The sequence below is a fragment of the Zophobas morio genome, unplaced genomic scaffold (genome assembly GCF_036711695.1).
Source record: "Zophobas morio isolate AGI-343-1 ecotype UQ-CSIRO unplaced genomic scaffold, CSIRO_AGI_Zmor_V1 ptg000277l, whole genome shotgun sequence".
NCBI classification, from domain to species: domain Eukaryota; kingdom Metazoa; phylum Arthropoda; class Insecta; order Coleoptera; family Tenebrionidae; genus Zophobas; species Zophobas morio.
In genome coordinates, this window is record NW_026972381.1 from 453,027 (window position 1) to 465,966 (window position 12,940).

Below are 12,940 nucleotides of genomic sequence, written 5' to 3' on the forward strand. Positions count from 1 at the left end.
AGGGTATAAATACTGACGGTAAACCGGTTCCAAAAATTGTCTCTGTAAAAATATATCGTGTCATTTATTTCACGTATTGTTTTTACTTTACCCATGGCCTTGTCTTCTATATTATTTTAATACTTTACAGCCAATGTTATATATAAATCATTTTTAGAGGTTACGTTATAAACAGACAGGCTGATCTTAGCAGGAAGCCTTATCCTTAGTTCAGTTTGCAGCAACTGTCTTTGTTGTCGACCTTCCTTAGTTAGAACCGCTTGTCTATAAAAAGGCTTAATCTTTATATGTATATTCCAAAAAAAATTTAACTCACAAACTAGTTAACCTCAACACAAGCCAATGTTGACCGATAATTAATGCGTGTGTAAAATACCACTAACTCGACTAAACCTCCGTGCGTTAATTTAACTCCGAACACATCGCAAAATTCTACTAAGCGCTCCTACATCACATTTAAAAGATACAGTGACCCAATGCCTATGTTTTAGAAAAAACCTTAAGTATTGAAACCTTTACCTTATATTAAAGTCAGTTGCAACATAGATTTTTTTTTTGTTAAATAAGAATATCAACGCTTAGCGTAGCGAAAAGCTACCTTTCGTATATAGAACTGTTGTGAAGCTTTATTTCGGCATTCCAATTGAGAAATATTGTAGAAAAAGCTGGCAAGATCTGCGAAGGCCTCCTATAACTGTCAATTAACCAGATCTCTTTAATGGCGACCAAATTTTCCAAACACAGAACGTCATAAATAGCAAAACACTAGTGTTGCAGTTGGAGTTTAAACTTTTAGGGCTAATGCAACCTATGTCTCTTTAAGTTTCTTTGCTATCCGACATGAGGCATGGGGGTCTCCGTTCACTTTTGATTTTGAAGCGAGTAGAACATAAAACTAGTCTCGACGGTAGTGCTAAAAGTTATTTCCTTTTTATATGGAAATAAGCAGTTCGATCCAGTTTTTTAAATAATCTCCCTCAGATATATATCATTTGAGCTTTACAGGAGCTGCCTGAATAAGAATATATATTGTTTTATTATAAAAGAAAATAGTGGTATAAGCTGGGAGTATACTACTGTTGGTGCTCTTGCATAAGAAAGGATTGTTATTTAATAAAAAGAACTCCTGTCTTCTGGAAGCCGAATTTCGAAGGATCACTATTAGCTCAAATGAGGAGCTTCGTAAAGGACTGAAGACTGTGTACATCTTTTAAAAACGAGACTAAATGACGAAAAGAACCTTGAGAAAATTCCTCTATTATAAATAATATTGCTAATCCCTACTCTGCTCTCCAAACACTTAACGAGCCTTGGAAAGAAGAAGTCTTAGAGGAAAGTGAAGGAAATGCTTTTATGATAAAAGGCAATAAAAAGAATTATATTCACTATAATAACAAAAACATTAATTATAGTAATAATAGTAACAATAATACAGAAACAAAGTAAATAGTAGTAGTAATAAATTTAGTAGTAACACTGCGAATAACCTTGATGACTGTATTAATCTCAATAGTAAAATTATTAGTAATATCACTAAAAACTCTTTTTAAATAGTAGTAACAAAGACACAGATATGTTTCATAGAGAGAATGAAAAGCTTTAGTAAGAGATGGGCGTACTACTCCCAACGCCCGAGATACTCCAGCGACTCCGAATCACCTTCCGCGGCTGCACCTCCTCTTAGGCGAAATCTTACCTGTGCTCCTTTGCGAAAGATAAAAGTGGAACCACTTCATAAAAATTCTGCTCACCAACGGCGCCAACAACATACCGAAATCTAGGGATACCCGACAATGAATTAAAATAAGTTTAGCACTTCGAATATCGAGTCGTCACTAACTTACGAGTGATGAAGAGCTACCTCATTACATTTACCAACTACCAAAGGACAAGTTTTTAAAGTTTTTTCTTCGCGGAATCTTTTGTGATCTCGACGTTCAAACCGTTAGGGAGATTTATGCACGCAAGGCAAGGTTGCACGTTGAGGACACTGTTGAAGGGAACTCTCGAATCTACCTCTACCAATGGCGTTAGCGCATATACTGAGATGTTATCGACAAAAACTCTTGGAATTAAAGACGGTTTTTCTACCATTAGGTTAGGGTGGGAGAGCTCCAAAAGGGTAATCGAATTGGACAGTGCCACCTCTGTCAGGTCTTCGGACAGAGCGCAAGTTTCTGCTCTGCAGTCCCCCGATGCATTAAATGTGGCGAGGGCCATCTGACTGCACTGTGCACAAAAGCACGAGAAAGCCCTGCCAGTTGTGTTAATTGCGGTGAAGCGCACACTGCCAATTACCGTGACTGCAAACATTACCCGCGAAGACCTACACCGTCCCATCAAGCAGCTCCACCAACACCTCAAAACCGGTCCCCGTTAATGTAACCCCGACAATCTCTTATGTCGCTCGCTTGTCCACAAAGGCAACTCCTCAGACAAACCTAACAACCACAACCAACTCTCCGACAACTGCTTTCCATATTGACGACAAATCTATCAACAATGTAAAAGATGTTAAAGTGTCTGAAATCCGTTTTCAATGGTTTTTAGACCACGAGCACTTCGTCATATTCGTCTTCTGTCCTGGGACGCAATTGGCGTTCTACACAGGGAAAAAGAATTACAGGAATTGGTGCTACGCTAAAGAATTAACCTGTGTTAGTGACACATATTTTTCCCTACCTTCCATTCAAACTCTGCAAATTTTCGACGTACGGCCAGGATCGCCTCGATAGAGGCGGTAGAGGCGCAGCTATTTGGCCAGATGAAACATTCAACAAAGTGTGATACCTTTCCCAGCCCTGCAAAGCATTGACACGATTAGTGTTTCCTTCCACTCAACCAGCCAGGAGCCCCTGTCAATAACTGCTGCTTACAAGCCCCCCAACAGACCACTTATTTACCTCAGATCTTGATGGCCTTTTCTAACGTGTCCCCCGGTCGTGGCAAAACCTAAATGACCGAATCCTCGAATCTTACACCGGCGAGCGCAGACTGCGCGTCTTAAGACCACAGTACCCAACGCACATTGAGGACAGGGGCTCAGACGTATTAGATAATGCCGTTTTGAAAAATATATATATTTCAACGGCAATTTGAAGTTCTTTACGAAATCTCGTTCGGACCAGCTGCCAATCCTGCTTGATTTGGGCGAGGAAAAGGAGTTACTGAGGACTTATACCAGAACTTTTGCGGCCCTGGCTCAATTACCTGATGCTCTTGATATAACCTTTTCAACATTTTCCGCCTTGCTTAATACGCTCGCTTTACTTGACATTGCTGTTGCTTAATTTGAGGGCGCTTTGACCATGGCGTATCTCATCGCCGACAACACGTGAAGTTTAGTTCCGTCCTGACAGATTACCTGCTGGTTGAAAGACCCTCATCCGCGAGCGGCGATGCCTTATTCGAGTGGTATCGCAACGCCCTGAAGATAAATTAGCTCTTAATGGACTACACCGGCGCACCATAACCGACTGGGAGGGACAAAGTTAACTAATGTGACGGTCGCGTCACTTTTTGGAAGTTTATAAGGAAATACAAAAAACTGAGCGCCTTTACCATTACCTACTACGCAAGACGGCAATTTTGTGGCAGAAAATGATGCTCTCAAAGCGATACTTTTTGTCGATCAACTCGCTACTCAGTGCGTGCCACCTGCTTATTTAGATGCTGTTGAAGCGCGTTGTGAATCAAATTTCCTTGCTGATGCTGAAGAACAACTGGAGCCTATCACCATACTCGGAACCGTGGAGATCATTGACGCTTTGCTGAGACGAAAGGCACCTGGCCCCGACGGTATCACCAACGTGATGTTAAAGCAATTACTAAGGGTGGCTGTAGAGCAACTATGCTGCCTCATCCACTCTACATTGGCTCTCGGCCCCTTCCCAATGTGCTGGAAGCAGGTAACCGTTGTGATGCTCCCGAAGGCACCACGACCAGCATCCTCGCCAAGGAAATACAGGACTATCAGCCTCTTGTCGGCAGTTGGCAAGTAGCTGAGTCAGCCATACGGTGCCACTTGAAAGCATTTGTTGAGGCAAGGCACGCCTTTCCTGAGTTCCAATTTGGATTTCGATAGAAATAGTTCACACTCAAACTCCTCTGCTAGACAGAGTCGACTACCCTTGCCTTCAATTTAAAGAAGGCAACGGACGCCCTCTTTCTTGATGTCGAAAATGCGTTTGATCGAGTTTGGCACAAGGGCTTGCTTTACAATTTATGCGCCATAGCCCTTCCTGCTATTCTTTTTAGCGTGATCAAATCTTACCTTGAGGACTTCGCCTTTGATATACGGGTGTGCGATGCGCACTCACCCCTTAGACCATTAACAGTAGGAGCCCCACAAGAATCTCCTTTATCACCTTTACTTTTTGCACTTTATTTACGCGACTTGCCACAGCCTGACGACCCCCACACACGGGTTGCCTTATATGCCGCTGTCACGCCGATTTACCCGTCAAATTTACCTGCCCTATCGTGCCAGCATCTGCAGTACTACCTAGCGAAGCTTGCCAACTGATATCGTCGTTGGAAATTACTATTAATACGGCCTTTTATTACAAAGAAGCGCACTACACCACTACGCTGCTGACCTTTGGAAATAAGATTATTCCTGGGGCCCTTAGGCGAAGTATCTAGGGGTCATTATCGACAATAAGCTCTCGTGGGTGCCGCACGTAATCTCTATCGCGGCGAAGGTCAAGGCGACGGTTCGAGCTCTTTACCCTTACTTTGTGCTCGAAGCAAACTTTCGCTACACAACAAAGGACGCTTGTATTTTTGTTGTGCATCCGACAGATCATGACTACGCGTCTATTGCCTGGGCCTATGACTCGTTGGCAATAATCTCTCCGCTTCAAGTGAGACAAAACAAGCTTCTACGCCTTATGAAGAGCGCGCCGTGATTGGTTCGTAACGATCCCTTACATAAACACCTCCAGATTGAACCTCTGGGTAATGTTTTTCGACGCAATGCTCTCGCCACCTACGATCGGCTTGGCTCAGTCAGCACACCAATCAGTTACTGACAGATGTGGTTAACTACGAAATCTAGATATGCGCAATGAATAAATATATAATATATGAGATTGCTTTAATATTAGCTTAAAGCTAATGTGTACTCTATCATCCCATTGAGAGCTAGTAAATTCGGTATTTTCTTTTACGACCCGATCAAGCACCAGGGAATAACTTTAATATATTTAAAAAAAAGGAGCTGCCTAAAAAAATTATATGAACGTTATCTTAAGAAAGTGGGGGTGCTAAAATTTAAAAAGCAGAATACGAAAAAGATATAGCTGGTATTGGTAGATGCACAGTATACGCTGTCTATAGCATGGTCTTTTTTAAATTCTTTACCATCTTTTCCAATCATTTCATAATAGCCGTTACTTCTTGATACGAATGTTTTGGGGAAGGTTATCCTTTTGTAAACCAAGCAAAAAATAGTCAAGGAGGTTATAGAGGAAGCGCTTAGATTAATCTAGATGATCGTCTAGTTTGGAGAACAAGATCTGATTACTTTTAAAATGGTATACTAGATTTGAAGCAGGTATTATTAATACTTTAAAGCGGTAAGGTATCTATAATAGCAAAGCGCGCCAAGGTTACTTATCGAAAAAAAGAAAAGAATAAAAACAGCATAACAGATTGGTAAAAAAAGAATTTTTATATTAATTAAATAATTAGAGAAGAACAAATTTAGGAAAATGAAAGGGTTAAAACCAAAACTGAGAACATATATAGGGACGCAGGACGCGGTTCCCTTCAGAGGATATAACAAGAATCGAGTTCTCTGCCGGTCGGAAACCATTTGTCCTGGACTTTACTAAGCTATTCTCAACGTAGAGCGAAGCAATATCAGTCAATTTTATACGAAATATAGTTAGTAATTGAAGGCTATATAATCTATGCACTGATCCTAACACTAATCCAGACCATTTGATCTAAAAAGAATACATTTAATATCAAATTATAAAATTTAAATAATAGTGAGCTATTGAGGCTAGCAATAATACTCTTAGGTTTACAGAACCCTTAACTATCATGTATTATAAAAATAGATATTTCTAATCTTAATAGGATTAAGAATAACAAGGAAACAAATTTATCTTTTTTTTTACTCACTTTCACCTACTTAAGCATTAGTTGCACTGCCCATGTGACAGCACCGCAAGTACACATGAAAAAATCAACTACCGCCTGAATGGGCCGCCGTACTTATTGCACAACGGGGTTATCTTAATTTGAATAATTTTTTCGAAGCGTAGTCAAAGCTGTCCTATGGTCATGCGGACGATTCAAACCATCTTTGGACACAAAACATATATATTAATGGGGCCCGCCATGCTCATTAAACATGTTAATTTTTTTTAAAAAAAAATAGTGCAAACTAATAATAGTTCTACGCTGAATTTTTTAACATGACCTGCCTCGTACACAAAAGTTTTATTATTCAGCTCAAGCGGTCTGCTTTCGAGGATACCGAGCTTCCACAGAAGTCATTAATAAAATAATCTCCGCGTTTTAAGTCAGTTTTTAAAACCTGAAATATTGTATAAAAAATATATATTTCTAATTAGCAAAATCTCTATTTTTTAACATTTTGAGCTGACCTACGAATAATCTCACAACTTAATAGCTAGACTACACTTATAAAGCGGTTAAGACGAAACAACACTCAATTTTGAAACAGTATAATCTCCTTTTAATTTTTAAAGGGAAAACAGTACTACAAGGGAAACAATTAATTAACTAACTAACCTGAAATTCCTTCACTTAAAATCCAACAATGAAGAAACTAAATTCTACCTCACATTTCACTCATTTTCGTGGTCAAGCATGCCCACGTGAAAGAGACCTCTTCATTGACTATTAAATTTTACTTTTAAGCACCTTATTGTTTAAAGAATTGCAGGTGTCTATAACCAAAATTTTTACGAATAAATTTGAATCATCTTTACGAGTTTTTAAAAAGAATATAGGCTAAAGAAGTTCTATTTTAATTTACTACTCAGAGCTTGTCCTTACTTACCATTTTATGACATTAAATTCTTCTTTAAGTTGTATTTGTTGTGTTTCCTACTACGGACGCCCACCTTGAGGGAAAAAAAATCATTATGTAAGGTGTGGCCCTAACAGTTTCTTGTTAGACATAAAAATATTTTTAACCATAAACCTGTTTACAGCTGTAAATAATAAAATTGAAGAAAAATGTTAAGGAATGACTTAATTTGAATTTAACTAGACGTTGTCAAAAGTTTTAATTAAACATAAGTTTTATAAAAAAAGCTATTTAGGACTCTGGATAGATACAAATTTTTTATGTAAAATGCTTTTCCAGTTTCTAGTTTATGTATAACATCTTGATCAAAATTTCTTTTTTTTTTAGACGTTAAGTTCTTAAAGTTCCTTAAAGCACGTTTTATTCTTTGCTGCAGTCCTTGTTTTCCCTGAAATTCAGCTTCTGTAACAATAATAGTATATTTAAAACAGGGATTTTTAGACCAGTCCTTAAGTAAAACTATAAAGAAATCGTCGAAAACTTCCTTTTTGCAAACTTGTAATTGTTGATAGCTCAACTTTTTGAAAATGGAGTTATTGGTATTTACTTCTTGGCTTGCTTTATCGTTTTTGCGAACTAAACTGCTGCCGTTATCTTCCTTATTATTACTATAAATCCGGCTACCCGAATTTCTTCTGCTTACTGTAGCATAATATTCTTCTTTCCCTTCTAAAAATTCTTCCTTTTCAAGTGTTTTTAAGTTGACTTCTCTGTTTTCATTTTGTAATAAAGTATTTTTATAATCTTTTATTTTTAAAGTATTGTTGACTCTATTCTCTAACCCCTGGAACTTGGGTAGATCAGCCTCCTTTAAGGAAATTAAGTAATTAAAGCTAGGTTCTTTTGACCATTTGTTTAATAAAATTAAAAAAAAATAATTAAAATCTTTTTCATTACAAAATTGCAAAAGTTGATTGTAGCCGCCTTTAGCTTCACTTGTAAAAATAGCATTAGGAAATATCTTAGTAACCCACAAATTTACTCTTCTGCTAGTAAAAGCGCTGCTATCACCGCCGTTACCAGCGAAACTTCTGTTATATTGTCCGTACACTCTCCGCGCACCTAAATAGTTTTCTCGCAAACGATGACTTCGAGCACGAGTACCTGTGCTTGCAATAGAATAATCTTTTAATTTTAGAAGGTTGTTATTGCTAATCTTTACTTTTGGATCTTCTTGCAAATAAAAAAAGTCTTTAAATCGTGGATCCTTTAAACAAAATTTAATATAAGCTAAAAAACTAATTTCATAGTCTTCACTGAGACAAAGCGATGAAAGCTTATTAAAAGTCCCCAATATTATCTGATTATTCTTACCAACTATCATTAATTCTTTTTCCCTCAAAGTATTATTAGTGGTAGAAACGTTAACAGTGAAGAGCAGCTTTCTTTGGCCTTAATAATCATCACTATTTATAAGTGCAATTGAATAAATTTCGGTATTTTTTCCGCTTGCTTTTGTGACTTGTTTTTAATGAATATTTAAGGTTAAATTTGTGCTTACTAACTTAAAATTATATTTGATAATTTGAAAAATATTAGTCCTACGAAGAGTTTTAGTTTCAGTTACGTTAGCTATTTAACATATAGCACCAGTACAGAAAATTAATAATATTTTTTATAAACAAGTTCATTCAAATATCAACTTTGCAAACAAATATACAAACCCTTTTCACCAAAATATGGGAGCATAATTGTTATGACCTGGCACCTTAATATAACTTTTTAATCCTATTAAGATAGGCGTCCATTTTAAGCGTGATGAAAAACTAACAATAATAGAATTAAGTTGAACACGTCAGAACAATTCCTGTCTTCTTGCATTCAATTTTAGTAAAAAATAGCCCTTAATACCCCACAAACCCTTGAAAGTTGAGAGGGGGTAAAAGATTAAAAAAAGCTACAATATATAACACCCCCCCCTCCCCCCCACCGATTATAAACAAGGCTCCCAAAACGTGACTTTCTTTTTTGCTGTCGAACCGTAGGGTTGTGAATGAGGGCTCCACACTTCAACTTCTTACTTAGAATTTGCAATAAATATCTAACTTATTTGCATAGCAATTTATTAAAAATACACTTACGCATGTTAGAAAATTTAAACTACGAAAATTATAACTATGACCTAATATATATTATATTTTTTTATTTTACTATTACTAGTTATATTTATATATACTTATTTTTCTTCGATATCTATTTCTTTTTAAAAATATATATATTTATCTTTACATTAGATATGAGTCCCTCTTCTAAAGAAGAGCTTCGGGAATTCATTGCTAACTTATTGGCTATAATGAACAACTTAGAAAAGATTTAGATTCTACAAAGACAAAAATTCTTGAAGTTACCTAAAAATCACTCAAAACAAAAAGAAGTCTAAAAGGCGCAAGGAGCCTTTTGAAATATAACTAGCAATTATAACCTCAGCCTTTCAAATTATAAACCAATCAGATGCTTCCGAAGTGGTACTAGAAGATAGCGAAACTCTAAAAGTTCCAAAAGATGAACCTAGCCACGGTAAAATAGCAAATATTAAGGATAATAGTAGTAGCAATAATTTTATGATTAATAGTTCCCATAATAGCGTCATTAATAATAATATAACTGTTAGCAACAACAGTAATAGCAAAAATAATATATACGGCAATTAAAATAGATATATTAGTAATAGAAATGAGTGTATGTTTAATCTTTATAGTAAAAATAGAAGCGCCAATGAGGGTAACAATAACCTGGATTCATTAGAGGCTCAGAGAAGCCCCCAAGAGCTTTACAGACACCGTCGCGTCTAAGACTGCCCCTATTATTAATGAACGACCATTTACTGCTGCACCCCTTGCGAACTCGTAAAGAGAAAATCTCTTTTATCACCCTTTGTGAAAAACAAAAGTAGCTCCTTCTTGTGCAACTTTGCAATCCAACGGTGCCATGATCTCGAGGACATGATATACGCGTCTTGGAACTAAAATATTTACCACAACAGCGGAAGATTACCGCGTGATCACAGCGGTACTGGGCAAGCAAGAATTACATTATTTTACCTATCAATTACCTGAAGACAAGCCATACAAATTTGTTATTTGTGGAATTTATTGTGAACTCGGCATTTCTAGCGTCGAGGCGGACCTGCTCTTGCAAGCACACACCCCACCAAGGGGCAAGAATGCCCACGGAAGACCCTGTCAGTAGTGCGCGGAAGAAGCGTATATTACCATTAGAGCTGGTGCCTATACCCAGAACAGAACGACAAAAGCTATTAGTGATGTAGACTATTTTTCCCATCTCAAATCAAAATAGAAGAACTTCGAAAAAGCAATCGCGTTGGTCAGTGCCACCACTGTCAGATTTTTGACGAAGCTGCATTGCGCTGCGGCACTCGGTGAGTCAAATGCGGTGAGGGTCATTTGACAGATGGAATGTGCCAGAACATGAGACTCGCCAGCTAGATGTGCGAATTGCAGCGAGGCACATACCGCCAATTACAGGGGCTGCAAATGTTGCTCGCGGGGGCCTTTAACTGTCGACCGATCTTCGGAAATTCGAATACCACTACGGATGCTGCCATTACCCCAACTATACCCTACGCTCCCCGCCTGAGAGCGAGACTGAACCAAGACCCCCTGCGAATTGATAATGCTGATACAGTTACTTAACAACAAAATAGTGATCGCAAACGACACTAAGGCTGCTGTTAGCTATTTTAACGAAGAATCTCTCTACCATGCTCGAGATCCTAAAAGGCTTTGAATTTTTTGTAGACTTTTATAATCCAAACGCTTACTCAAGTCCGATTACTGTTTTGAAATGCGGTGGGCGTCCGAAAGGAAAAACACGAGTTGCAGTTAATGCGACGTGAGAGATTAGATATCTGTGCTGTCAGCGAAACACAGCCCTCCCCTAATGTACCATTTAACATCTGCAACTTCACGATGTATCGCCAGGATCGGTTGTACACCAGTGGTGGAACCTAAGCGGCCGGATCTTCAACGTGCGAGTAGGCGCTGCACTGCCGTCGCCTCGCTATCTTACAGCGGGAGCCCCGCAGTGCTCTTTTCTATCACCGCTGCTATTCACACTCTATACAAGCGATATTTCTCTTCCGGTCCACCCTCACGCGTTGGTACGATGATTTATTCTTCGTCCAAGTAACCCTTTAGTATGTCAGCACTTACAATCTTATCTCGAAGCCCTTGCTAGCTGGTGTCGTCAATGGGACCTCTCCATTAACGCAGCAAAGAGTAAGGCGCTTCTTATAACGAAGAAACGCCATGCGCTGCCGACTCCGTTAACTTTTAACGGCATGGGGATTTCGTGGTGTTTTATCATTATAGATCCTTAGTTGTCGTGGTAGCGGCGAAGATCAAGGCGGCGCCCTATGCTATAATTCTTTAATATGCAGCAAAAGTAAACTTTCGTTGCGCAATAAGCAAAGGCTTTATGTTTTGTGCATTCAGTCAATTATGAGATATGCATCTTTTGCCTGGACCTGCGACTTATCGGCAATAACGCCCTCGCTTCAAGTGGGACAAAACACACTGCTGCGCCTTTTAATAAACGCGCCGTGGTTTGTGCGCAATGATACACTTCACCACATACGGATCGAGTTGCCGTCGCCCTCTATCGACGGATAGCTGGACTCGCTAATCGTTTACTAGCGGAAGAACTCGCTCGCGAGTTGTGGGACGGTGCACAATACCTCCGTTCACGCGACGCACTCAGCATGACGGTTGAAAGCTAAGTTAAGGGCCTAAATTGAACGTGACGGGCACATGTTAAGATAATAATTTTACTTGCACTCGTGCACGACTAAAAACCTGTCTAAGAGCTCGTGTGTTCGAAGTTGTGAACTCGATCGAGCACCAAAATATGCCATTAATAAAAAACAAATAAACAATACACCTACTGTGAATTTGGTGCGTTGCACGGAAGGATCGCCGCGCTTGTGTACATTAGATAAGGTCTTGTGGTGTCCAATAATCACTCAATGATCGTAGGGCCCTTTGAGCTAAGACGAAAAGATAGAAATTGAACCTCACTGGAATACTCACCAAACTACTTTTATGAATATGGTTTTCCTGCTTGGTCGATGCTAATCGAGGTAAGTTCGGTGCCGTGGAGAGACGAAGGCTTAGTGTTATGTACCGAAAGGTATGCTCTTAAAAATGGTAAAAACTACGTATCAGATAGGTACATCTAGGCAGGTTCTAGCTTACCTATATAGGGAGGACTATTACTATTATCTCTAACTTGACTCGTTCAAGTACTACCATCGAAGGTAAGAGTTTAGCATAATATAGCTGGCCCTACGACCTATGGAACAAAAGTAGCTTACGTTCTCCCGTGGGATATACTAGCAATTGCCGTCTGGAGACAATCCTCAGTGTGAAAAGCAGAGACGAGCTGTGACACTGTACTAATTTACTATTGGAGTCTAGTTATTGTTAGCAGCTAAGTTGCATGCATGCTACTGCTTGTAAGTCACTAACTGCGTGCGAAGGCTATTGTTTAGAAAGATGTATGCAATGAGTAATCGAATGGCACTAGCTATTGTCCAAAGCCGGTGGCAAGCTCTGTGAAATTTTGAGCTATGTTAGTAGAATAGTACTTAGTTCATATGACTAGCCGCTGAGATATAGTGCTTGTATCCTATATTAAATTATGCTAGGTTCAACGAAATCGGTTGAGTTCCGACTCGATCGAAGAGTACTTGTTACTATAGTATATAGTCTAGTATATAGGTAGAAGCACTGTATCAAGATAGTGTTATTAGTTAGTATGTAGATTAGAATGCCCGCGGCGAGCCCACAGCTAGTTGGTACAGTAGTTACTTCGTTAGTGCACTTGTGTATGTACTTGACAACTTGCATGCGA